The sequence below is a fragment of the Arachis ipaensis genome, chromosome B9, assembly GCF_059453495.1.
Source record: "Arachis ipaensis isolate K30076 ecotype BB chromosome B9, ASM5945349v1, whole genome shotgun sequence".
Lineage (NCBI taxonomy): Eukaryota > Viridiplantae > Streptophyta > Magnoliopsida > Fabales > Fabaceae > Arachis > Arachis ipaensis.
This window is the reverse complement of record NC_142444.1, coordinates 66,090,830-66,114,908: the sequence shown is the minus strand read 5'-3', so window position 1 is coordinate 66,114,908 and position 24,079 is coordinate 66,090,830. Positions and strand designations below refer to the sequence as shown.

Sequence of the window (24,079 nt, the reverse complement as noted above, 5' to 3'; positions counted from 1 at the left end):
CTGTTGTACCAAAGCATTGAGTTCTTTGGTCAACACTGGAGGTTCTTCCTCCAAAGGTTTTGTACCAAATAACTTAGCATTCAGCTTCATGAGAGCTCCTAGGTACCGAGCAACTTGCTCTTCCCTAGTGGCCTCATCCTCATCAGAGGATGAATATATATCAGAACTCATGCACTGCAGGAGTGCATGCAAGGGAACCTCTATGGTCTCTACATGAGCCTTGGCTTCCATTAAGTCTTGGATAGGAATTTCTTCAGTGGGTGCTGAACACTCAATAGGTATGCTATTGCTAGCATTCAACGCCAGTTCTGGTGGTTTTTTGGGCGTTTGATGTCACGAAAACTTGTCTTTCAACAAATTTCCACCGGCAAGTGCACCGGATTATCGTCAAGTAAAAACTCACTATAGAGTGAGGTCGAATCCCACAGGGATTGGTTAGTTGATCAACGTTAATTAGAGAAATATTCTAGTTGAACTGAATAAGGTTTGAAATTGGGGTTGCAGAAAGTAAATTGGTGGGAAACTTAAAGCGCAAGAAATGTAAATTAGCAGAATGTAAATGGCATAAACTAAATGACAGAAAGTAAATTGCAAGTAATTAAAGTGCAGAAACTTAAATTGCAAGAAATTAAATGGGAATGGGGATTGAGCATCAAATTAAACAGCAGAATGTAAAGAGAATGGGTGAGATCAGAATAAAGGATTCATTGGTTTCAGGAGATATTGAATTCTCCATATCAAATCATTTTCATCTTTTCCTCAATCAATGCATTCATTGACTTTGCTTGGCAATATTAGATGATTGGATTCCAATTTCTTGGCTCACCAATCTCTCTAAACTTGAACAATTGCCCAATGTCTTGATTTAATTGCTCATGAGAAGAGATGAAGTTCGGTCACTGATTATACCACACAAATTCATAGATCAAAGTATTGGTAGGATTAAATGTCACAATATCCATCCAACCCCCAATCTAATCCAATGTGAGAAAGCATTTCTAGCATGATTTCCTCATCCCTCTCTCAAGGATCAGAGGAAACCTAATTATGAATAGCTTCTCTATCAAGACAACTATCCAATTGAATTAAGATTGAAAGCTTTCTAACAAAAATAAGAGAAAAGATAGAAGAAGAAGATGAAAACTATTATTGATCCATTGAATTACAATAGAGCTCCCTAACCTAATGAAATGGGTTTAGTTGTTCATAGCTCTAAGAATGGAAAATCGAATTGAAAAGTACATCGCATAAATGGAAAGTGAAAAGTGCAGAGAAAGTAAATTTGGGCAGAGTTCTAGTACTCAGTGTGTAAGGCCCCCCTAACGAACTTAAACTCTAGCTATTTATACACTTCTTCCATTGATCTTCAAGTCATCTCAATTGGGCTTTTGGCCTCTGTTGAAGTTGATCTAATTGGCTTCCAATGCTGTTGAGAAGAAAGAGGTGCTTAGTTATGCAATTCTAATATCAACGTTGTAGTCAACGTTTTTGGGCAAACATTGAGTCAAATGCTCTTTAGGAAAAATGGATTCTGGATGCTGCAATCAACGTTTGACTAACCATTAGGGTGCCAACGTTTGCTCGTCCACGCGTATGCGTAACATACGCGTACGCGTGGATGGGCCATTTTACCCCTTCACACGTATGTGCTGCCTATGCGTGTGCGAGTTTGGGACCAGAATGCACACCCACGCGTGCGCGTGGATGCAAATTTCCCAATTCCAAATTTTGAAAGGCTATCAAAGATGTTGGCCCCAGCGTTGGATTGGCAATGTTCCCTCCAACGCTAGCCTGTGTACGCGTGCGCGTCGATACACCTTTCCAAATTCAGGAATTGGACCACATATTGCGAATGTTGGACTTGGCGTTGGACTGGCAACGCTCCCTCCAACGTTGGGCTATCCATGTATGCGTGTTACTTATGCATGCGCGTGGATTCTCAAATCTTCATCATCCATGCATGTGCGTAGAGCACGCGTACGCATTGCCACAATTTTTCCAATTTCCAGGAAGCATTCTGTATCAACTAGCATTGGAGGTAACGTTGGCTTGCCAACGCTCCCTCCAACGTTGGCACTAGAATTATGCAGAGCTTTTGCTCTACCTCACCTTTCAACGTTTGAGGCAACGTTGGTGGTCTAACTTTGGCCACCATTGTTGCTTCTCCTCCTTCTTTCCATGGCCATTCTTCAACTTCCTTCCATGCCTTTCTTCACTTATCATCAAGCAATACATGCATTAAAGCCTTGCTAAATCATCAGAGATTCCATTATTCTTAGCACACAAGTAATTATGGCATAAATCTCATGAAATTACATCAAATTAACCATGATTGAATGAATCCAAGCATACATGAATTTTTAACCCAATTGATTACTTATAGCTCAAGAAAGTGCATAAAACCTAATGAAATTAAAAGGAAAGGGCTAGTGAAACTAGCCTAAGATGCCTTGACATCACAACACCAAACTTAAATCTTGATTGTCCCCAAGCAAGTAATGAATTATGGAAAGCATGAATGAAACAGAAGGTAATACATGTTCAAATCAGCAAATAATAAAAAGTGATTCATGGGGTTTTATGGCTCCTTTAGTGCCAACTATCATACTGCTATGGCTTTTTATTATTTACTCATCCTTGGTGCTTAATTTCTTTGTTTTTCTTTTTGCTCAGAACTTGTTCTTCATTATAGCTCAGTGTTCTGTTTCTGAAGCAACTTTCTAAAGTAGCCTTTCAGTCAACAATTCCGAACCAGTTGGTTCAAGTTGCTAGGTGTTGAAACACCCCTAAGGAATTAATTACCCAAGTCTCTCCTTAGCACATAGGCACTACAGGCACATGGTTTGTTTATCCACTCTTCATGCCTTGGTGTCCAGCACCTCTTTGGGCTACTAAATATTTTGTGACAAGGTTGCTCTTGATTGTGAATTTTCAGTTGACAATCCCGGGTTAGTTAACCCAAGTTATCAAGTGATGAAGCACTCCTATGAACTTACTCATTCAAGCATATCCTTGCACAAAAACACCACAGACACATGCCTTAAGATCAAACTATTGGTGCCTAGCTTTTATTCTTTATCTCTTTCATGTTTGTTCTTTCTTCCAAGGAGTTTTATTTGCTAAGATTCATAGACAGCAATCAAGTTTTTACTAAAGAGAGACATATTCTACCTTTTATTAGTTATTAGTGAGCTAGCTACACCATCAGACATGTATACCACCACTCAATCTTTATTTTATTCCTCACCAAATGGAACTAGTTCACTTCTGTTCAAACATTTTCTTTTATTTGATTAAAAACAAGGGAACAAACATACATTCAAGCAAGTGAAATTAACCAGGCACATAGACTAAAACACTTATTTGAAATTTAAAGAAAGTAGATGCAAGTATGCTATTTAGCAGGGGTATATTCAGACTTCCAATTTAAGCAATTCAAAGTGAAAGCAGTTAAGTGACAATGCAACCTCTTGGCATCTTCTTCTTCGTTGTTAAGCGTCCTCTCTAGCCTTGGTTTTCTCTTAGTGCCTGGATGATGGTGTATAGCCTTCCCAAAGGTCTGATTGTCTTCCTATAAAACTATTGGAAGTTTCCTGTTCCCCAAGCACTGGAGAAATGGTAAGTCTATATGTATGCTTGTGATTTTCAGGACTTAAGTTGGTGTGTGAACACCAAACTTAATTCCTTTCTTACTTCTAAATGCAGCATGGTGAACATACATATGAAATTGCAAGTGCTTTTATTAAGAAGTTAAACTATGATTGAAAATAAAAAATTTGTCAAGTAGTTTCTCTGATTGTTTGGAGCTTCTAACCAATTATGATGGAAAATGCAATGTGCTCTTATGGAAGTCTATGGTGAAACACTAAACTTAGGATTGCACATTCACCTCTGAATTCCTTTGGTGTGCAACACCAAACTTAGCTCCTTGCAATGCAGATCTTCTTGACTTTTTATTGACTAGCTATGAAAAGCAAATTATCTTTGGTTGGGTTGCCTCCCAACAAGTGCTCTTTTAACGTCACTAGCTTGACGGTTGGCTCTCTCAGTTGAGTCTGTACTTCATCTTGAGCCTTTCCCCCATATCACCCAAATAGTGCCAGAGTCTTTGTCCATTTATAGTGAAGGTTTCCTGTGATTTCTCATCCATAACTTCTCTATGTCCATAAGGAGAAACCTTAGTGACAAGGAAAGGTCCTGACCACCTTGACTTTAGCTTTCCAGGAAATAGCTTTAGCTTGGAATTGTAGAGGAGCACTCTCTGTCCCTCTTCAAATCTTCTTGGTGCCAACTTGAGGTCATGTTTCTCCTTTGCCTTTTCCTTATAAATTTTTGCATTTTCATAGGCCTAGGATCTGAATTCTTCTAGTTCTTGTAGTTGTAAAAGCCTTCTTTCACCAGCAGCATCATTATTGAAGTTCAGTAACTTGAGAGCCCAGAATGCTTTGTGTTCAAGCTCCAATGGTAGACAACAAGCCTTCCCATACACCAATTGATATGGGGATATCCTAATTGGTGTTTTGAAGGCTTTCCTATAGGCCCAAAGAGCATCGTCCAACTTCTTGGACTAATCTTTTCTTGAAGCCCCCACTGTCTTTTCTAAGATTCTTTTTAGCTCTCTGTCGAATATCTCTGTCTGCCCACTTGTTTGGGGATGGTAGGGTGTGGCAACTTTGTGCTTTACTCCATATCTCAGGAGAAGAATTTCTAATGATCTGTTGCAAAAATGGCTCCTCCATCACTGACAAGAGCTCTAGGTACCCCAAATTGCTGAAAATATTCTTTCTGAAAAAATTCATCACCACCTTATTATCATTTGTTGGAGTTTCAATGGCTTCTACCCATTTTGATACATAATCCACTGCCACCAAGATATATTTATTTAAGTATGAAGTTGGGAATGGTCCCATGAAATCAATTCTCCATACATCAAATAATTCAAGCTCTAGGATGAAGTGTTGTGGCATTTCATTTCTTTTGGGTAGATGCCCTGCTCTTTGGCATTAGTTGCAGTGTTGCACCAATTCTTTTGCATCCTTGAAAATTGTGGGCCAAAAGAATCCACACTGTAACACTTTGGCTGCAATCCTTTCTCCTCCAAAATGTCCCCCATAGCAAGAACCATGACAATTCCATAAGACTTCCCTTCCTTCTTCCTCTGAAATGCACCTTCTAAGTATTCTATTTGAACATTTCTTGAAAAGGTATGGTTCATCCCAGATGAAGTATTTTGCATCATTAACAAGCTTCGTCCTCTGGTGTTTGTTGAATTCTGAAGGTACTTCTCCAGTGGCTTTATAATTTGCAATGTCAGCAAACCATGGTGCCTTATGAACTAACATCAGTTGCTCATCAGGGAAACATTCATTTATATTCAGGCTTTGTGTTCTTCCTTCTTCACAGGAAATCCTTGACAAGTGATCTACCACCTTGTTTTCCACTCCTTTCTTGTCTTTAATTTCAATGTTAAACTCCTGCAGTAACAAAATCCATCTTATCAGCCTTGGTTTTGATTCTTGTTTAGCGAGTAAATATTTTAATGTTGCATGATCAGTAAAAACAATCACTTTAGATCCAATGAGATATGATCTAAACTTATCAAATGCAAACACTATTGCCAGTAGTTCCTTTTCAGTAGTTGTGTAGTTCCTTTAGGTTTCATTTAGGACCTTGCTGGCATAGTACATAACATGAACTAAGTTGCCTTTCCTTTGTCCTAATACTGCCCCAATAGCAACATCTGATGCATCACACATCAGTTCAAAGGGTAAATCCCAGTTAGGTGGGGCAATGATAGGTGCTGAGGAAAGCTTTTTTTTCAGAGTTTCAAAAGCCAGCATGCAATCCTGATCAAATACAAAAGGTGTATCAGAGACAAGTAAGTTACTCAAAGGTTTAGCTATTTTTGAAAAATCTCTAATAAACCTTCTGTAAAATTCAGCATATCCTAAAAAACTCCTAATTGCCTTGACATTACTTGGTGGAGGTAACTTCTCAATTAATTTCACCTTAGCTCTGTCCACCTCAATGCCTTTGTTAGAGACTTTATGACCAAGGACTATTCCCTCTGTCACCATAAAATGGCATTTCTCCCAGTTCAAAACCAAGTTGGTCTCTTGGCATCTCTTTAGCACCAAGGCGAGGTGATGTAGGCAATTAGGGAAGGAATCCCCAAATACTGAAAAGTCATCCATAAAGACTTCAATGAATTTTTCAATCATGTCTGAAAAGATAGATAGCATGCATCTTTGGAAGGTTGCTGGTGCATTACACAATCCAAATGGCATGCGTCTATAAGAAATACTCCATATGGACAAGTGAAGGATGTTTTCTCCTGGTCTCTTGGATCAACTACTATTTAATTATATCCTGAATAGCCATCCAAGAAGCAATAATATGCATGTCCTGCAAGCCTTTCTAGCATCTGGTCCATGAAAGGGAGTGGAAAGTGATCTTTTCTTGTAGCTTCATTAAGCTTTCTGTAGTCAATGCACATCCTCCATCCTGTGACAGTTCTTGTAGAGATGAGTTCATTCTTTTCATTGGGAATTACAGTGATACCTCCCTTCTTAGGAACCACTTGGATGGGGCTCACCCATGGGCTATCTGAAATTGGGTAGATCACCCCTGCCTGCCAAAGCTTCATAACCTCCTTTTGCACCACTTCTTTCATGACTGGATTCAATCTTCTTTAGGCTTGAATGGAGGGCTTAGCATCTTCTTCCAATAGGATCTTATACATACATATGGATGAGCTTATCCTTTTCAAATCAGCAAAGGTCCATCCAATGGCATCTTAGTGCTTTTGCAGCACCTTGATCAACTCCTCTTCCTGTTCTTGACTAAGGGCAGAATTGATGATTACTGGATAACTTTCATCACTTCCTAAGTATGCATACTTGAGAGTAGGGGGCAATGCTTTTAGTTCAAGTTTGGGTGCTTCCTTCTCTTTTTGTCTTTCCTCTGGTGCACTTGGAATGGGCACTTTAGCTGATTTGATATCTGCAAACTCAACATCTAATGTGGAATCATCTTTTGCCACTTCTTCAAGTGCTTCTTCAAAGGTTTCTTGCACCACAATTTCTACTGCATCCAACCTCATACACTCTCTTAGTGACTTTTGTGGGTAGCTCATGGCTCTGAACAAATTAAACACCATTTTCTCATCATGTAGCCTATGGGTAAGTTCACCCTTTTGGACATCAATAATGGCTCCAGTAGTAGCTAAAAATGGCATTCCCAAAATTATTAAAGCTTTGGCTTCTTCCTCCATATCCAACACCGCAAAGTCAACCGGGAAGATGAAGTCTCCCACCTTTACCAACAAATCCTCCACTACTCCATGAGGGAATTTAAATGATCGGTCTGCCAATTAGAGGGCCATTCTTGTTGGTTTGGCTTCCTCAATCTTCATTCTTTTCATCATTGCTAAGGACATCAAATTTATACTAGCTCCCAAATCACATAAGGCTTTCTCCACTGTGATTTCTCCTATGATGCAAGGAATTTGGAAGCTCCTTGGGTCCTTCAATTTTTGAGGCAATTTGTGTTGGATGATAGCACTACATTCCTCAGTTAACACCACAGTTTCATCATTCCTCCAACTTTTCTTCTTGGTCATTAATTCCTTCAGAAACTTAGCAAGAGTGGCATTTGCTCTAATGCTTTAGCAAAGGGAATGTTAATCTGCAGTCTCTTAAACACCTCCAAGAATTTGGAGAATTGGCTGTCTTTTGCATTCTTCCTTAATCGCTGAGGGTAGGGAGCTTTAGGGACATATGGCCTTAAGACTTTTTTTTCTTCCGGTGGCTTGGGAGCATGTGTTTGTGCCTCTTCCTTGTCACTTAGACTCTCATCTGTCTCCCTCTCTTGAGTTTCCTTTGATGTTTCATTTAGCTCCTTTCCACTCCGGAGGGTAATTGCTTTGCATTCCTCCTTTGAGTTTGCCTTAGTTAGGTATCCAATTTGTGCTTCAAGCTTTTGAATGGTAGCATCTTGGTTTTACGAGTTGAGTTTCACCTCTTCCTTGAATTTTTCATATCCTCAGACTCCTTGCACATATTTACAGGCATAGCTTCAATGCTGGATTGGGAATTTGATGTTGAGGCTGGTTATTTTGTGTTTGGTATGTGGCTGGGAAGAATTGTTGTATGGGTGTTGATATGATCTTGGATGGTATTGTTGGTGGGTATACTGGTTAGGATTGTGAGGTTTGTGATCTTAGCCTTGGTTTTGTTGGTTTCTCCACCCAAAGTTTGGATGGTTCTTCCAACCTAGATTATAGGTTTTTTAGTATAGATCATGAGCTTGCCTAGATGAATTTCCAAGGTAATTAGCTTCCTCCCAGTTAACTCCTTCCTTTGTGTCCAACTCTCCTTGGGGTGATGGTTGAGTATGGATGGCTGCAGCTTGATTCTTCTCCATCTGCTTGGTCAAATCAGCTAGTTGCTTAGTGATCATCTTATTTTGGGCCAAAATTGCATCCATGTGGTTTAATTCTATAACTCCTCTGTTGTTGCTTCTGTCCGAGGCATAGAAGTACTCATTATCAGCCACTGTTTCAATGACATCAATGGCTTCTTCTATAGTCTTCTTCTTGTTGAGGGAGCCTCCAGATGAGTAATCTACAGCTTTCTTTGACTCATATGACAGCCCCTCATAGAAAATATATATCTGCACCCACTCGTTGAACATATCAGGAGGGCATCTCCTTGTCATATCTTTGTACCTCTCCCATGCTTCATATAGAGTTTCACCCTCTTGCTGCCTGAAAGTCTGCACCTCAGTCCTCAGTCTATTCACTCTTTGAGGAGGGTAGAATATTGTCAAGAATTTATTCACCACATCTTCCCATATTGTCAAGCTTTCCTTGGGAAATGATTCTAGCCATTTAGATGCTTTATCCCTTAGATAAAAGGGAAACAATAGTAATCTGTAGGTGTCAAGATGAACACCTTTAGATTTTACTGTATCACATATCCTTAGGAATGTAGAGAGATGTTGGTTAGGGTTTTCTTGGGCACTTCCTCTGAAAGAACAATTGTTTTGGACGAGAATGATGAGTTGAGGCTTCAATTCGAAGTTATTGGCATGAATTGTTGGCTTGAGAATGCTACTCCCACAGTTCCCAAGATTGGGGTTAATGTAAGAGCCTAGCACTCGTCTCTCTTGTGGAGCATGATTGGCTGCTCCTTCTCTGGCATGATTATGTACTTCTCCCTGATGATGAGTCTCCATATCTTCCTTCATAGCTATTCCTAGATCCTCCTCTTCTTACTCCGCACCAATAGCCTTCTTTCCTCTTGCTTCCCTCCTTAATCTAAGGAAGGTTCTCTCTGGTTCACTGTTAAAAGAGGTTGAAACCCCTCTTCTACCTGTCATACAAGTGACAAAATAGACAGCAGCAAGTGAAGATTCCACAGTTAATGAAAAAGTGCGGTTAGAGCAATTTAGGCAATTAATCAAACAGTTAGTGAGTCAGTGGATTAGTTTTGCTGGAAGGTAAAGAAATAAAGAGAAACGGCAAAAATTGCAGAAAGGTAAATGTAAACAGCTTAAATTGAAATTCAATTAAAAAAATGCTCAATATAGTAATCCTCCAATTTAGTGGTTGTTAATACAAAACCAATACCCGGCAACGGCGCCATAAACTTGATGTCACGAAAACTTGTCTCTCAACAAATTTCCATCGGCAAGTACACCAGATTGTCGTCAAGTAAAAACTCACTATAAAGTGAGGTCGAATCCCACAAAGATTGGTTGGTTGATCAACGTTAATTGGAGAAATTTTCTAGTTGAACTGAATCAGGTTTGAAATTGGGGTTGCAGAAAGTAAATTGGCGGGAACCTTAAAGCGCAAGAAATGTAAATTAGCATAATGTAAATGGCATAAACTAAATGACAGAAAGTAAATTGCAAGTAATTAAAGTGTAGAAACTTAAATTTCAAGAAATTAAAAGGGAATGGGGATTGAGCATCAAATTAAAAAGCATAATGTAAAGAGAATGGGTGAGATCAGAATAGGGGATTCATTTGGTTTCAGGAGATATTGAATTCTCCGGATCAAATCATTTTCATCTCTTCCTCAATCAATGTATTCATTGACTTTGCTTGGCAATCTTAGATGATTGGATTCCAATCTCTTGGCTCACCAATCTCTCTAAACTTGAACAATTGCCCAATGTCTTGATTTAATTGCTCATGGAAGAGATGAAGTTCGGTCACTGATTATACCACACAAATTCATAGATCAAAGTATTGGTAGGATTAAATGTCACAATATCCATCCAACCCCCAATCTAATCCAATGTGAGAAAGCATTTCTAGCATGATTTCCTCATCCCTCTCTAAAGGATCAGAGGAAACCCAATTATGAATAGCTTCTCTGTCAAGACAACTATCCAATTGAATTAAGATCGAAAGCTTTTCTAACAAAATCAAGAGAAAAGATAGAAGAAGAAGATGAAAACTATTATTGATCCATTGAATTACAATAGAGCTCCCTAACCCAATGAAAGGGATTTAGTTGTTCACAGCTCTAAGAATGGAAAATCGAAATGAAAAGTACATCACAGAATTGAAAAGTGAAAAGTGCAGAGAAAGTAAATTTGGGCAGAGTTCCAGTACTCAGTGTGTAAGGCCCCCCCAAACCAACTTAAACTCTAGCTATTTATACACTTCTTCCATTGATCTTCAAGTCATCTCAATTGGGCTTTTGGCCTCTGTTGAAGTTGATCTAATTGGCTCCCAATGCTGTTGAAAAGAGAGAGGTGCTTAATTGTGCAATTCTGATATCAACGTTGGAGTCAACATTTTTGGGCAAACGTTGAGTTAAACGCTCTTTAGGAAAAATGGATTCTGGTTGCTGCAATCAACGTTTGACTCAACGTTGGGGTGCCAATGTTCGCTCATCCACAAGTACGCGTGGCATACGCATACGCGTGGATGGACCATTGTACCCCTTCACGCGTATGCACTGCCTATGCATGTGCGAGTTTCGGACCATAATGTATATCCACGCGTGCGCATCACCTACGCGTGCGCGTGGATGCAAATTCCCCAATTCCAAATTTTGAAAGGCTATCGAAGACGTTGGCCCCAGCGTAGGAGTGGCAACATTCCCTCTAACGCTGGCCTATCCACGCGTACGCATCACCTATGCGTGCGCGTGGATTGTCACAATTCATGCTCACGCGTACGCGTCGTGTACGCGTGCGCATCGATGCACCTTTCCAAATTCAGGAATTTGACCATATATCGCGAACGTTGGACTTATTGTTGGACTGGAAACGCTCCCTCCAACGTTGGCCTATCCACGCGTGCGCGTAGAGCACGCGTACGTGTCGCCACAATTTTTCCAGTTTCCAGGAAGCATTCTGTATCAAATAGCGTTAGAGGTAACGTTGGCTTGCCAACGCTCCCTCCAACGTTGGCACCAGACTTATGCAGAGCTTTTGCTCTACCTCTCCTTTCAACGTTTGAGGCAAAGTTGGTGGTCCAACTTTGGCCACCAACGTTGCTTCTCCTCCTTCTTTCCATGGCCATTCTTCAGCTTCTTTCCATGCCATTCTTCACCTATCATCAAGCAATACATGCATCAAATCCTTGCTAAATCATAAGAGATCGCATCATTCTTAGCACGTAAGTAATTATGGCATAAATCTCATGAAATTACATCAAAGTAACCATGATTGAATGAATCTAGGAATACATGAATTTTTAACCCAATTGCTTACTTATAGCTCAAGAAAGTGCATAAAACCTAATAAAATCAAAAGGAAAGGGCTAGTGAAACTAGCCTAAGATGCCTTGGCATCAGCATTGAACGCCCATCATGCATCCCTTCACTGGCATTCAACGCCAGTTCCTTTGCCAATTTGGGAATTGAACGCCTAGTAAGACCTTCCTTACTGGCATTCAACGCCAGATTCCCTGCCAGTTTAGGCGTTGAACACCCAGTGAGGGCTTCCTCATTGGCGTTCAACGCCAGCTTTAGTTCCTGTTTGGGTATTGAATGCCCAGTAAGGTATTCCTCACTGGCATTCAATGCCATCTGAGTTTCTCCAAATTTGGCCTCATCCTCAGTGGTGATGGCCTTGCACTCTTCTCTTGGGTTAACGTCAGTGTTACTAGGAAGAGTTTCAGGAGGAGTCTCAGGGATTCTCTTGCTCAGTTGACCAACTTGTACCTCCAAATTTTTTATGGAAGACCTTGTTTCAGTTATGAAACTATAAGTGGTCTTAGAGAGGTTGGAGACTATAGTGACTAAGTCAGAAAGGCTCTGCTTAGGAGTCTCCATATTACCTTGAGAAGATGGGAATGGTGGCCTATTGTTGAACCTATTCTGGGTTGTTCCAACTTGATTATTATTGAAGCCTTGCTGAGGCTTCTATTTATCCTTCCATCAAAGGTTAGGATGGTTCCTCTCTGAGAGATTGTAGGTGTTTTCATAGGGTTCTCCTATGTAATTCACCTCTTCCATAGTGGGTTGATTAGGATCATAAGCTTTTATTTCAGAGGAAGCTTCTTGAGTGCTGCCAGCTGCAGCTTGCATTCCAGTCAAATGTTAAAAGATCATGTTGACTTCTGGGTCAAGATCTTGTTCTGAGCCAATATGGCATTTAGAGTGTCTACTTCAAGAACACCTTTCTTCTGAGGGACCCCATTCACAGGATTTATCTCAGAAGTGTACATGAATTGGTTGTTTGCAACCATCTCAATGAGTTCTCTTGCTTCTGCAGGCATTTTCTTCAAGTGAAGTGATCCACCTGCAGTGTTTTCCAATGATATTTTGGACATCTCAGAATGACCATCATAGAAGATGCCTAAGATAGACCATTCTGAGAGCATATCAGAAGGACACCTCTTGATCGGTTGCTTGTACCTTTTCCAAGCTTCATAGAGGGATTCACCTTCTTTTTCCCAACCCTTCTTACATCTCCTTCATTATTAGCATTGTCTGCCATGTCTTCAGCTTCTTGTTTGAAATTTTTTGAGAAGTTTCTTTCGGAGTGTTGTGCTTTAACTTGTTGTAAATGCCTCTTTAGAGTCCTCTTAGGTTCAGGGTCAGGATTAAGAGAGGTTATTTATCTCTGTTCTTGCTCCTAAATAAGGAAAAAAAAGAAAGAAGAAGAATGAGAGCTCTATGTTCAAGAACAGAGGACTCCCTGTGAGATGTGAAGAAGGAAGAAAAGAATAATGAAGATAGAAGTGAGAGAATAAGAATTCGAATAAAAGGTAAGAAGAATTTGAAAGTTAGAAGTAAAAAGAGAAAATATTTTTGTTTTTATTTTTATTTATTAATTAAATTCGAAAATAAAAATTAATTAACTAAAAAGATTTGAAAATTAAATAATGTATTTTGAAAAAGAAGATAGAGAAATAGAGAAGATATTTTCAAAAATTAGGAGAGAGAATAATTAGTTAGGAAATTTTGAAAAAGAAGAAAGAGAAAACAACTAACTAATTAAGAAAGATTTGAAAACAAAATATGATAGAAGATTAGAAAAGATTTAAATTTAAAATTTGAAATTTGAAAAGATAAGATAAGAAATTGAAAAGATTTAAAAAAGATTTGATCTAAAATTTGAAATTAGAAAAGATAAGATAAGAATTTGAAAAATATTTGAAAAAGATTTGATTTTGAAATTTTAAATTTTAAATTTTGAAATTGAAATTTTTTTTTAAATTTGAATTTGAAATAAGATAAGATAAGATTTTTGAATTTTAAAGAAAGATAGAAAGATAAGATAGTAATTTTAAAAATATATGATTTTTGAAAAGATTTTATTTTGAAAAGATTTGAATTTGAAATTAAAAACTAAGATAAGATAACATAGTAATTTTGAAATTAAAATTTGAAATCTTTTTGATGATTTTCGAAAATTAAAGTAAAAATATAGAAAAGATAATTTTTTATTTTTTTGAATTAATGAAGAAAGAGAAAAACAACTAAATGACACAAAACTTAAAATTTTTAGATCTAAGACTCTAAATTTTTGAAAATTTCAAAGAGAAACACCTAAAGACACCAAACTTAAAAATTTTAAAGATCAAAACAAAAAGGAAAACAAGAAGAATTTGTAGATCAAGAAGAACACCAAGAACAAAACTTAAAGAATTCAAAGAAAATAGAGAACATGCAAAGGACACCAAACTTAAAAATTTTGAAAACCAAAGATACCAATTTCAAAAATTTTAAAAGAAAAAACACAAGAAGACACCAAACTTAAAGATTGACACAAGATTCAAAGAAAATACACTATTTTTGAAATTTTTTAGAAAAAAGACTCAAGAAATTCGAAAATTCAACAAGAACAAGAACAAAAGACTCAAACCAAAGATAAAGATTGATAAAGAAAAGTACAGGGTTTTTGAAAAAGTTTTGATTTTTTTTCGAAAAAAGAAATTAAAAGACTCAAACAAAATTAAAGACAATACCGAATCTAAGCAACAAAATAATCCGTTAGTTCTCCAAATTTGAAAAATCCCTGGCAACGGTGCCAAAAACTTGGTGCGCGGAATTACACTTCACACAACTGAACCAGCAAGTGCACTGGGTCGTCCAAGTAATACCTGAGCGAGTCAAGGTCGATCCCACAAGGATTGTGATTTGAAGCAAGCTATGATTATCTAGTAGATCTTAGTCAGGCGGATAGAAAGGTTGGTTGATTGTTTAAAACACATAAAAGGAAAATAAAGAAAACATTAAATTGATGGTGAAAGCAATGATAAGAAGATCGTTAAAGCTTGGAGATGCTTTGTTCTTCTGGATCAATTCGGTTTCACGGTCTACTACAACTGTGAATGATTTCTTCTATGGCAGGCTGTATGTGATCAATGCCTTTCTTGAGAGCTGAAACCTAGGGTTAGTGTAACGACCCAATTTCTGGTACGTCATGATCATACTAGAAACTGAGCGCTACCAACTTGTCTACCTAATTATTATCAATTATTTGTTATATGAGCCTGATTCGTTGTTAAAAGCGTAGTTATTTTATGAGGTACTTTTTTTTAAAAAATGTTTGGATTAAAAACAGAATCATTTATAATCAATCCACAAATAGTAACAGATAAAACATTTATAAACAACCATACATAAATATATCACAAGCAGTTGATATCATTCTGTGATCCAGCCTTTATTAGAGTATAGCCTTTTAGTTAGAACACCCCTAGATATAGCTAAATAATATCTATATACATATATATACATACAACATCCCAGGTCCTGACCTGTTCAAGAAGTCCCTAAGCTGGCGCCCAGGCTAGCCTAGACTCTATACTCACCTAGTCCCTCTAAACTACTAAAGCGAGGGAAAGTACGTTCTAGGTCTTCAAAACTCAAGTCAGGTGGAACGTCATCAAAAGGTGAAAGGTCGACTATTACTTCTCTGCACGATCATATGTCATCAAAGAGCGTCTCTCAAGTACTTCATCGAGTGGCCACATAACAGCAACATCGTACGAAGGACTCAGGTTAAAGTTTGTAGATAAGCAGCGTGCAGACGTTGGCTGGCCTCACGGTATATACATATAAACAGGTAACGGAGTTCACTCTAGACTCAGAAGACTACCTAGAGCGGAATCCTCTTTGCAGAATAGTCATCAGCAAACTACGGAAGGGTACTCATGCTTCCATCTGAAGGGGTAAGAGAGAGAGAAGGGATAAGAACTGGGGGGTTCTTAGTAGGGCCGGGGTTATTAGTTAAGTTCATTAATTCCGTGTTATTTAGCAGATAAATAGCAGAATACCGAGAAACAGTAGACAAAAGAAACAGATAAATAGAGAAAATAGAGAAAACAAAAAGCAAAACACAAACAAAAGAATGCAAGAAAACAAAACAGAGACACAGAGAATAGAATGAAAACAAAGAAGGTATACATTCAAACGACAATCATAACAGAGGAAATGCGCAACCAAATATGATACATGTCTAGCCCTAGTGCAGGTAATGAGCTCATTTGTCGGTTACATACCCGCTCCCGACGTTACCCAGCAACCTCTGTCTAGATAAGGCTTTCCTGTTGGTAATACCCACTGCAAGCAACCTTTGTCTTGCAGGGCGGCACTTATTAGCCGATATACACCCAACACACTCACTGTAAGCAACCTCTGTCTTACAGGAGCAACAACACACTCACTGTAAGCAACCTCTGTCTTACAGGAGCACACTAATCTTGATACCTCTGTAAGCAACCTCTGTCTTACAGCAAAGCATTATAGCAAGGCATCCCAGAAAAGCACTCTCAGTGGTTGTACCACCATCTATCTGACTACCTCAGTGCAGCAGATGATCATACAAATAACTCTGGAGTTGCCTTAATGCAACAAATGAACTTTCAACAGGCCTTCTGCTTTTTCTCTATTCTCTTTATCATATTACTCTTTTCTCCTTATATCTCTTTACTCTATTCTAGTTTCTCTTTTCTCTGTATCTCTTTACTTTGCTCTGGTTACTCTACTCTGATTTCTCTGCTTAACATATGTATTTAAAGCTTATGTAAATTTTGGTATGAATAGTTAGTCTGTCCCAAGTATAGGTTCATTAAGTCTATACTGAAACAGTTTAACTTTTCATATTATACCTAACCCTAGTCGCAACTCAAGAACTAACTATGTTGCCCTAGTTCGTTCACTAGTCTCTGTCTGTTTTTCTGTAATTAAAACCTAACAGACTTTTCTTTGGTTCTTATATTTTCTTCAACTATTTATCTTTCCTTTATCTTTGCCTCACTAATATGTTCTTACCACTCCCTAAGTATTTTATGAAAGTAATTATGAGATTCTGTGCTTAAAGTTGTCTTTCCAAAGCTTTTACAGAAAACTGCAATTTCTGTATTATTTTATTATTTTTATTAAAATATTATTTTTAATTAAATATTATTATTTAATATTTTATTATTATTTATTATTTTATCATTAAATTTTGAAAATTACCTTGCCTTTACCTTTTAACCTTTAAAATTGACTTTTTACCTCGGTAACTTTTAATATTTCTACTTTAACCACCCTAACTTTCAGAAATTATCAAATAACCCCTCAAACACCAAAATAATTACAACCTTGCCCTTTTTAAGATCTAAAAGGTTTTCTTCAATGTTCTTCATCACACTCAAAGTGTTCTTCGTGTTCTTCATAAATTCTTCAGATTCTTTCTCTGTTTTCACCCATTTTTCAGTCTTTTCAGTAACCGATTTTTACCATAATTCATAATAAATTCCCAGCCACTAAAACCCCATCTTTTCTACATGATTTTAACACAAATTGAATCCCAATTTAAGGCCTAGGGTTCGTTTTTCCAGCAGCCCTCAAGAACAACATTCATAGCTTGAATATCATCAAATTTCATCAAAATTTCAACAAACTTTCACCAAGAATAACTCATATAAGCAATCAATTTCAAGCATAACCAAACCATATCATAATCACACATCTCAAACACAATCAATCAAGATTAAATTTATCACACCCTAGCTGGTTTTGCTGCTCCTAATTCGGTTAGACTTTCAGGTGGTCCTTAGGCACTTTTTCCTTCTAAATCACATCAAGAACAACTTTAAATCCAAAAACCCTCAACTAACCAAATCTCACTCAGCATGTTAGGAAGTAATTTCTAACCTTATACTTGCTGTAAATTCACGTTTCTTGGCCCTCAAGTCAAGTTAAGCATGATTCCTAAGGAAAAACATCAAGAAAACACATGTTTTGCATGGTTTTCCTTGAAAACCAACTTGAAGAGGGAGGGAGACAGCCATCTCAACTTATTTCCAGCCTTGATAAGTCATATGATCATGTAGAGAAAAAAGAAAGGATCATTTTGGTGAAATCGGAGTTTTGATTTGAGTTTTAGTTTAGAAGAAATCAAGCTTTGAAGATTAAGTGTTCATGAAAGTTTCTCTCTTTTCTCTCTTGTTATTTTTGGCCAAAGGGAGTAAATGACCAGCCTTGGAGTGTCTTGGGAGTATAAGATGAGTTGTGATTGGTTGGCTTGGAGGTGGATTAAAATAATATTAAAATATCTCAGGTGTATAACTACTAAAACTAGATGCATCGGAACACTTGTAAAAACATCTGTAAAAATTATTTTCTGAGCTACTAGCATAAATGACACTAGTAACATATTTATTATGAGAATAAAACATGTATAATAAGGCCTTAGTATTGCTAAAGTCATCAGAGAGTGCCGGTGCTAAGCTGCACCAGTAAACTTTGAACCCGGTTAAACCGATTTCCTGTTTTTAACTAAAACAGACCAGGTAACCTTATAATATCATTCAAGAAGATTTTAATACTAATATAATGATAATATTATCCTATTATCTCTCTTCTCTCACGAATCGAGTCCAGTTCATCAAACTGAGACTATTTACGAAAAACATAATCAAAACTCTTAACCGATACGGTTCAAAAACTGGGTTTTTCGTGACTACGTTATCGAGCGTGCCTCAGAAAAGGTTCTATCTTAAAGATGACATAATGATAATGAGGATTGAGATACTTGATGATATATCAGAGGTTCTCCCCTTACTGATCTTTCGGAGGATTCTGTGCCTTCGGAAAAGATCTCGCGTACTCGAAAATCAGGGTTGTTACATTCTACCCTCCTAAAAGAAAATTTTGCCCTCAAAATTTCAGCCACGTGCAGAATCCATCTTCAAGCAATCTACTTTCTTCAAGCCATCCTGACGAAGAGGTAGGTCCATTCCTTACAGCATCCAAATCTAACATAGTCATTGCCATGTATATCATAATAGCTATTAGGATAGCTGGTCTCACATCGATTCGTCGTACGGATCTCGATTAAGCCATGCCTATTCACAGTCATTGAGGTCTTATCCGCACCAAACAATCAACATTAAGGTGATCAGTCTTAATATCTCAAGTTAAGTACGAACATTCCCAAAATGAGCACTCATAGACATTCATGCCAAATGTATCTTAAAGATACCCTAATGGCATGAGACATACAAGCAGAGTATGCAATGAAGCATAGTCAGTCCACTCCCCAGGCTCTACTAGGAATGAACTGCTTTGATACCAAATTGTAACGACCCAATTTCTGGTACGTCATGATCATACTAGAAACTGAGCGCTACCAACTTGTCTACCTAATTATTATCTATTATTTATTATATGAGCCTGATTCGTTGTTAAAAGCGTAGTTATTTTACGAGGTACTTTTTTTAAAAAAAAAACGTTTGGATTAAAAACATAATCATTTATAATCAATCCACAAATAGTAACAGATAAAACATTTATAAACAACCATACATAAATATATCACAAGTAGTTGATATCATTCCGTGATCCAGCCTTTATTAGAGTATAGCCTTTTAGTTTGAACACCCCTAGATATAGCTAAATAATATCTATATACATATATATACATACAACATCCCAGGTCATAACCTGTTCAAGAAGTCCCTAAGCTGGCGCCCAAGCTAGCCTAGACTCTATACTCACCTAGTCCCTCTAAACTACTAAAGCGAGGGAAAGTACGTTCTTGGTCTTCAAAACTCAAGTCAGGTGGAACGTCATCAAAAGGTGGAAGGTCGTCTACTATTCCCCTGCACGATCATATGTTATCAAAGAGCGTCTCTCAAGCACTTCATCAAGTGGCCACATAACAGAAACATCGTACGGAGGACTTAGGCTAAAGTTTGTAGATAAGCAGGGTGTAGACGTTGGCTGACCTCATAGTATATACATATAAATAGGTAACGGAGTTCACTCTAGACTCAGAAGACTACCTAGAGCAGAATCCTCTTTGCAGAACAGTCATCAGCAAACTACGAAAGGGTACTCATGCTTCCATCTGAAGGGGGAAGGGAGAGAGAAAGGGTAAGAACTGGAAAGTTCTTAGTAGGGCCGGGGTTATTAGTTATGTTCATTAATTCCGTGTTATTTAGCAGATAAATAGCAGAATACTGAGAAGCAGTAGACAGAAGAAATAGATAAATAGAGAAAATAGAGAAAACAAAAAGCAAAACACAAACAAAAGAATACAAGAATAAAAACAGAGACACAGATAATAGAATGAAAACAAAGAAGGCATACATTCAAACAACAATCATAACAGAGGAAATGCGCAACCAAATATGATGCATGTCTAGCCCTAGTGCAGGTAATGAGCTCATTTGTCGGTTACATACCCGCTCTCGACGTTACCCAGCAACCTCTGTCTGGATAAGGCTTTCCTGTTGGCAATACCCACTGCAAGCAACCTTTGTCTTGCATGGCGGCACTTATTAGCCGATATACGCCCAACACACTCACTGTAAGCAACCTCTATCTTACAGGAGCAATAACACAGTCACTGTAAGTAACCTCTGTCTTACAGGAGCACACTAATCTTGATACCACTGTAAGCAACCTCTGTCTTACAGCAAAGCATTATAGCAAGGCATCCCAGGAAAGCACTCTCAGTGGTTGTACCACCATTTATCTGACTGCCTCAGTGCAGCAGATGATCATACAAATAACTCTGGAGTTACCTTAATGCAACAAATGAACTTTCAATAGGCCTTCTGCTTGTTCTCTATTCTCTTATCATATTATTCTTTTCTCCTTATATCTCTTTACTCTATTCTGGTTTCTCTTTTCTCTGTATCTCTTTACTTTGCTCTGGTTACTCTACTCTGATTTCTTTGCTTAACATATGTATTTAAAGCTTATGTAAATTTCGGTATGAATAGTTAGTCTGTCCCAAGTATAGGTTCATTAAGTCTATACTGAAACAGTTTAACTTTTCATATTATACCTAACCCTAGTCGCAACTTACGAACAAACTATGCTGCCCTAGTTCGTTCACTAGTCTCTGTCTGTTTTTCTGTAATTAAAACGTTACAGACTTTTCTTTGGTTCTTATATTTTCTTCAACTTTTTATCTTTCCTTTTTCTTTGCCTCACTAATATGTTCTTACCACTCCCTCAGTATTTTATGAAGGCAATTATGATATTCTGTGCTTAAAGTTGTCTTTCTAAAACTTTTACAGAAAACTGCAATTTCTGCATTATTTTATTATTTTTATTAAAATATTATTTTTAATTAAATATTATTATTTAATATTTTAGTATTATTTATTGTTTTATCATTAAACTTTCAAAAATTACCTTGCCTTTACCTTTTAACCTTTAAAATTAACTTTTTATCCCGGTAACTTTTAATATTTCTACTTTAACCACCCTAACTTTCAGAAATTACCAAATAACCCCTCAAACACCAAAATAATTACAACCTTGCCATTTTTAAGATCTAAAAGGTGTTCTTCAATGTTTTTCACCACACTCAAAGTGTCCTTCATGTTATTCATAAATTCTTCAGATTCTTTCTCTGTTTTCACCCATTTTTCAGTCTTTTCAGTAACCGATTTTTACCATAATCATAATAAATTCCCAGCCACTAAAACCGCATCTTTTCTACATGATTTTAACACAAATTAAACCCCAATTTAAGGCCTAGGGTTCGTTTTTCCAGCAGCCCTCAAGAACAACATTCATAGCTTGAATATCATCAAATTTTATCAAAATTTCAACAAACTTTCACCAAGAATAACTCATATAAGCAATCAATTTCAAGCATAACCAAACCATATCATAATCACACATCTCAAACACAATCAATCAAGATTAAATTTGTCACACCCTACCTGGTTGTGCTGCTCCTAATTCGGTTAGACTTTCAGGTGGTCCTTAAGCACTTTTTCCTCCTAAATCACATCAAGAACAACTTTAAATCCAAAAACCCTCAACTAACCAAATCTCACTCAGAATGTTAGGAAGTAATTTCTAACCTTAGACTTGCTGTAAATTCACGTTTCTTGGCCCTCAATTCAAGTTAAGCATGATTCCTAAGGAAAAACATCAAGAAAACACATGTTTTGCATGGTTTTCCTTGAAAACCAAATTGAAGAGGGAGGGAGACAGCCATCTCACCTTATTTCCATCCTTGATAAGTCATATGATCATGTAGAGAAAGAATAAAGGATCATTTTGGTGAAATCGGAGTTTTGATTTGAGTTTTAGTTCAGAAGAAATCAAGCTTTGAAGATTAAGTGTTCATGAAAGTTTCTCTCTTTTCTCTCTTGTTATTTTCGGCCAAAGGGAGTAAATGACCAGCCTTGGAGTGTCTTGGGGGTGTAAGGTGAGTTGTGATTGGTTGGCTTTGAGGTGGATAAAATAATATTAAAATATCTTAGGTGTATAATTACTAAAACTAGATGTATCGGAACACTTGTAAAAACATCTCTAAAAATTATTTTCTGAGCTACTAGCATAAATGACACTAGTAACATATTTATTATGAGAATAAAACATGTATAATGAGGCCTTAGCATTGCTAAAGTCATCAGAGAGTGCCGGTGCTAAGCTATACCAGTAAACTTTGAACCCGGTTAAACCGATTTCCTGTTTTTAACTAAAACAGACCAGATAACCTTATAATATCATTCAAGAAGCTTCTAATACTAATATAATGATAATATTATCCTATTATCTCTCTGCTCTCATGAATCGAGTTCGTTCATCAAACTGAGACTATTTACGAAAAATAGAATTAAAACTCTTAACCGATACGGTTCAAAAACTGGATTTTTCGTGACTACGTTATCGAGCGTGCCTCAGAAAAGGTTCTATCTTAAAGATGACATAATGACAATGAGGATTGAGATACTTGATGATATATCAGAGGTTCTCCCCTTACTGATCTTCCGGAGGATTCCGTGCCTTCGGAAAAGATCTCGCATACTCGAAAATCAGGGTTGTTACAGTTAGTGCGGATCCAGTCTGATTGAGGGTGAAGCTCCTGCAGTTCATCCCCCTTAGTGATCCTACTTAAAATGCCATAGACAAGGTCGAATCTTCTGGATCAGAGAATGCTGCGCCGTTGGTTCTAGCCACTACCACAAAGACTCTAATCTCCCCATACCTCGGCTGAACTGGTGTCTCGAGAAGTCCCCAACGAAGTCGTAGATTAGCCGTCTAAGAGACGTATAATCAAGCTAGTAGTTCATCATTGTCCGATGAAAGACTCACTCTGAACCCATGTAGAATGAGATAACCTTGTGCCACTTCAACGCATTCATAAGGATGAAGAACGAAGATACATCTTAGAATAGAGAATCAAACACGGATTGAAGATAAAATAGTAATACTTTATTAATTCATAAAACTCAGCAGAGCTCCTGTAACAGCCTAACTATCAAAACGTTACGCTTCTGGCTGTGCCACTCTGATAGCTCAGGTATTATGACTACTCTTATAATATTTAATACTAAAATATGAGCCTTTTAAAATTTTAAACTGTATTTTTTAAAAACTTACATCCATACTTACATTGCAAATTCCAATACTAACAGAGAATACAGATAAATATATATACTCAAATATTTTTACAAGAATTACATAATCAAATCCCAATCCCTCTTATAAAAACTTGTAAGGATAAAGGCGAGGGAAAAAGTAACTACAACAATACATCATATAAACAAAAAATAGAATAAACTCTTTGTGACTTCCTCGTCCATATCCTGAAAAGGAAACACCTGTAGGGGAGTGAGAATATCGTCCTCAAAAGGGGTCTCACTATAGGGTTGCAGAATTATTATAGTAGGATACGTGAAAATAAAAATTGTTTTTAAGGTACAGTGATTGTTACTCGCCTTATGTATCATTTCAAAACCATAGATCCATATTCAAAATTCGAAATCCTTTTTAAAAGAGAAATTCATTAATTTTCCAAAAAATCCAAACCTTTTTAAAAGAGCTTTCCCTAGGCAGTATGAATGATCAAACTGTTCCAAGCATAGGTTCATTAAGTCTATGCTGAACCAGTTTAATTTTTCATACTTTACTAAACTAAAAACACAAACCATTCACGGCCTTCGGCCCATCGCATAATCAATCATGGCTATAGGCCCAAACATTTCAATCAACAGCTAATCCACCACAAACCAACCAGTTTTCAGTCACAAACACAAGTGAGAAGGTTCAAACACAATTAAGCAGTTACACCAAGTAGAGCAATTAGCAATTAGTCATAATTATTCACATAGGCAAACCAATTACAATATGCACACC

The 24,079-nt window shown here is 37.3% G+C and overlaps 1 non-coding gene and 1 pseudogene across 1 annotated transcript; one reads left to right on the top strand and one right to left on the bottom strand.

Moving 5' to 3' along the window:
- Nucleotides 1–8,289: 8,289 nt before the first annotated feature.
- Nucleotides 8,290–9,381, bottom strand: LOC148544917 (uncharacterized; annotated as a pseudogene).
- On the top strand, nt 8,690–8,796 carry LOC148544918 (small nucleolar RNA R71). The gene has a single exon (XR_015900381.1). It is a non-coding gene; the product is annotated as a small nucleolar RNA R71 (small nucleolar RNA).
- Nucleotides 9,382–24,079: the final 14,698 nt, after the last annotated feature.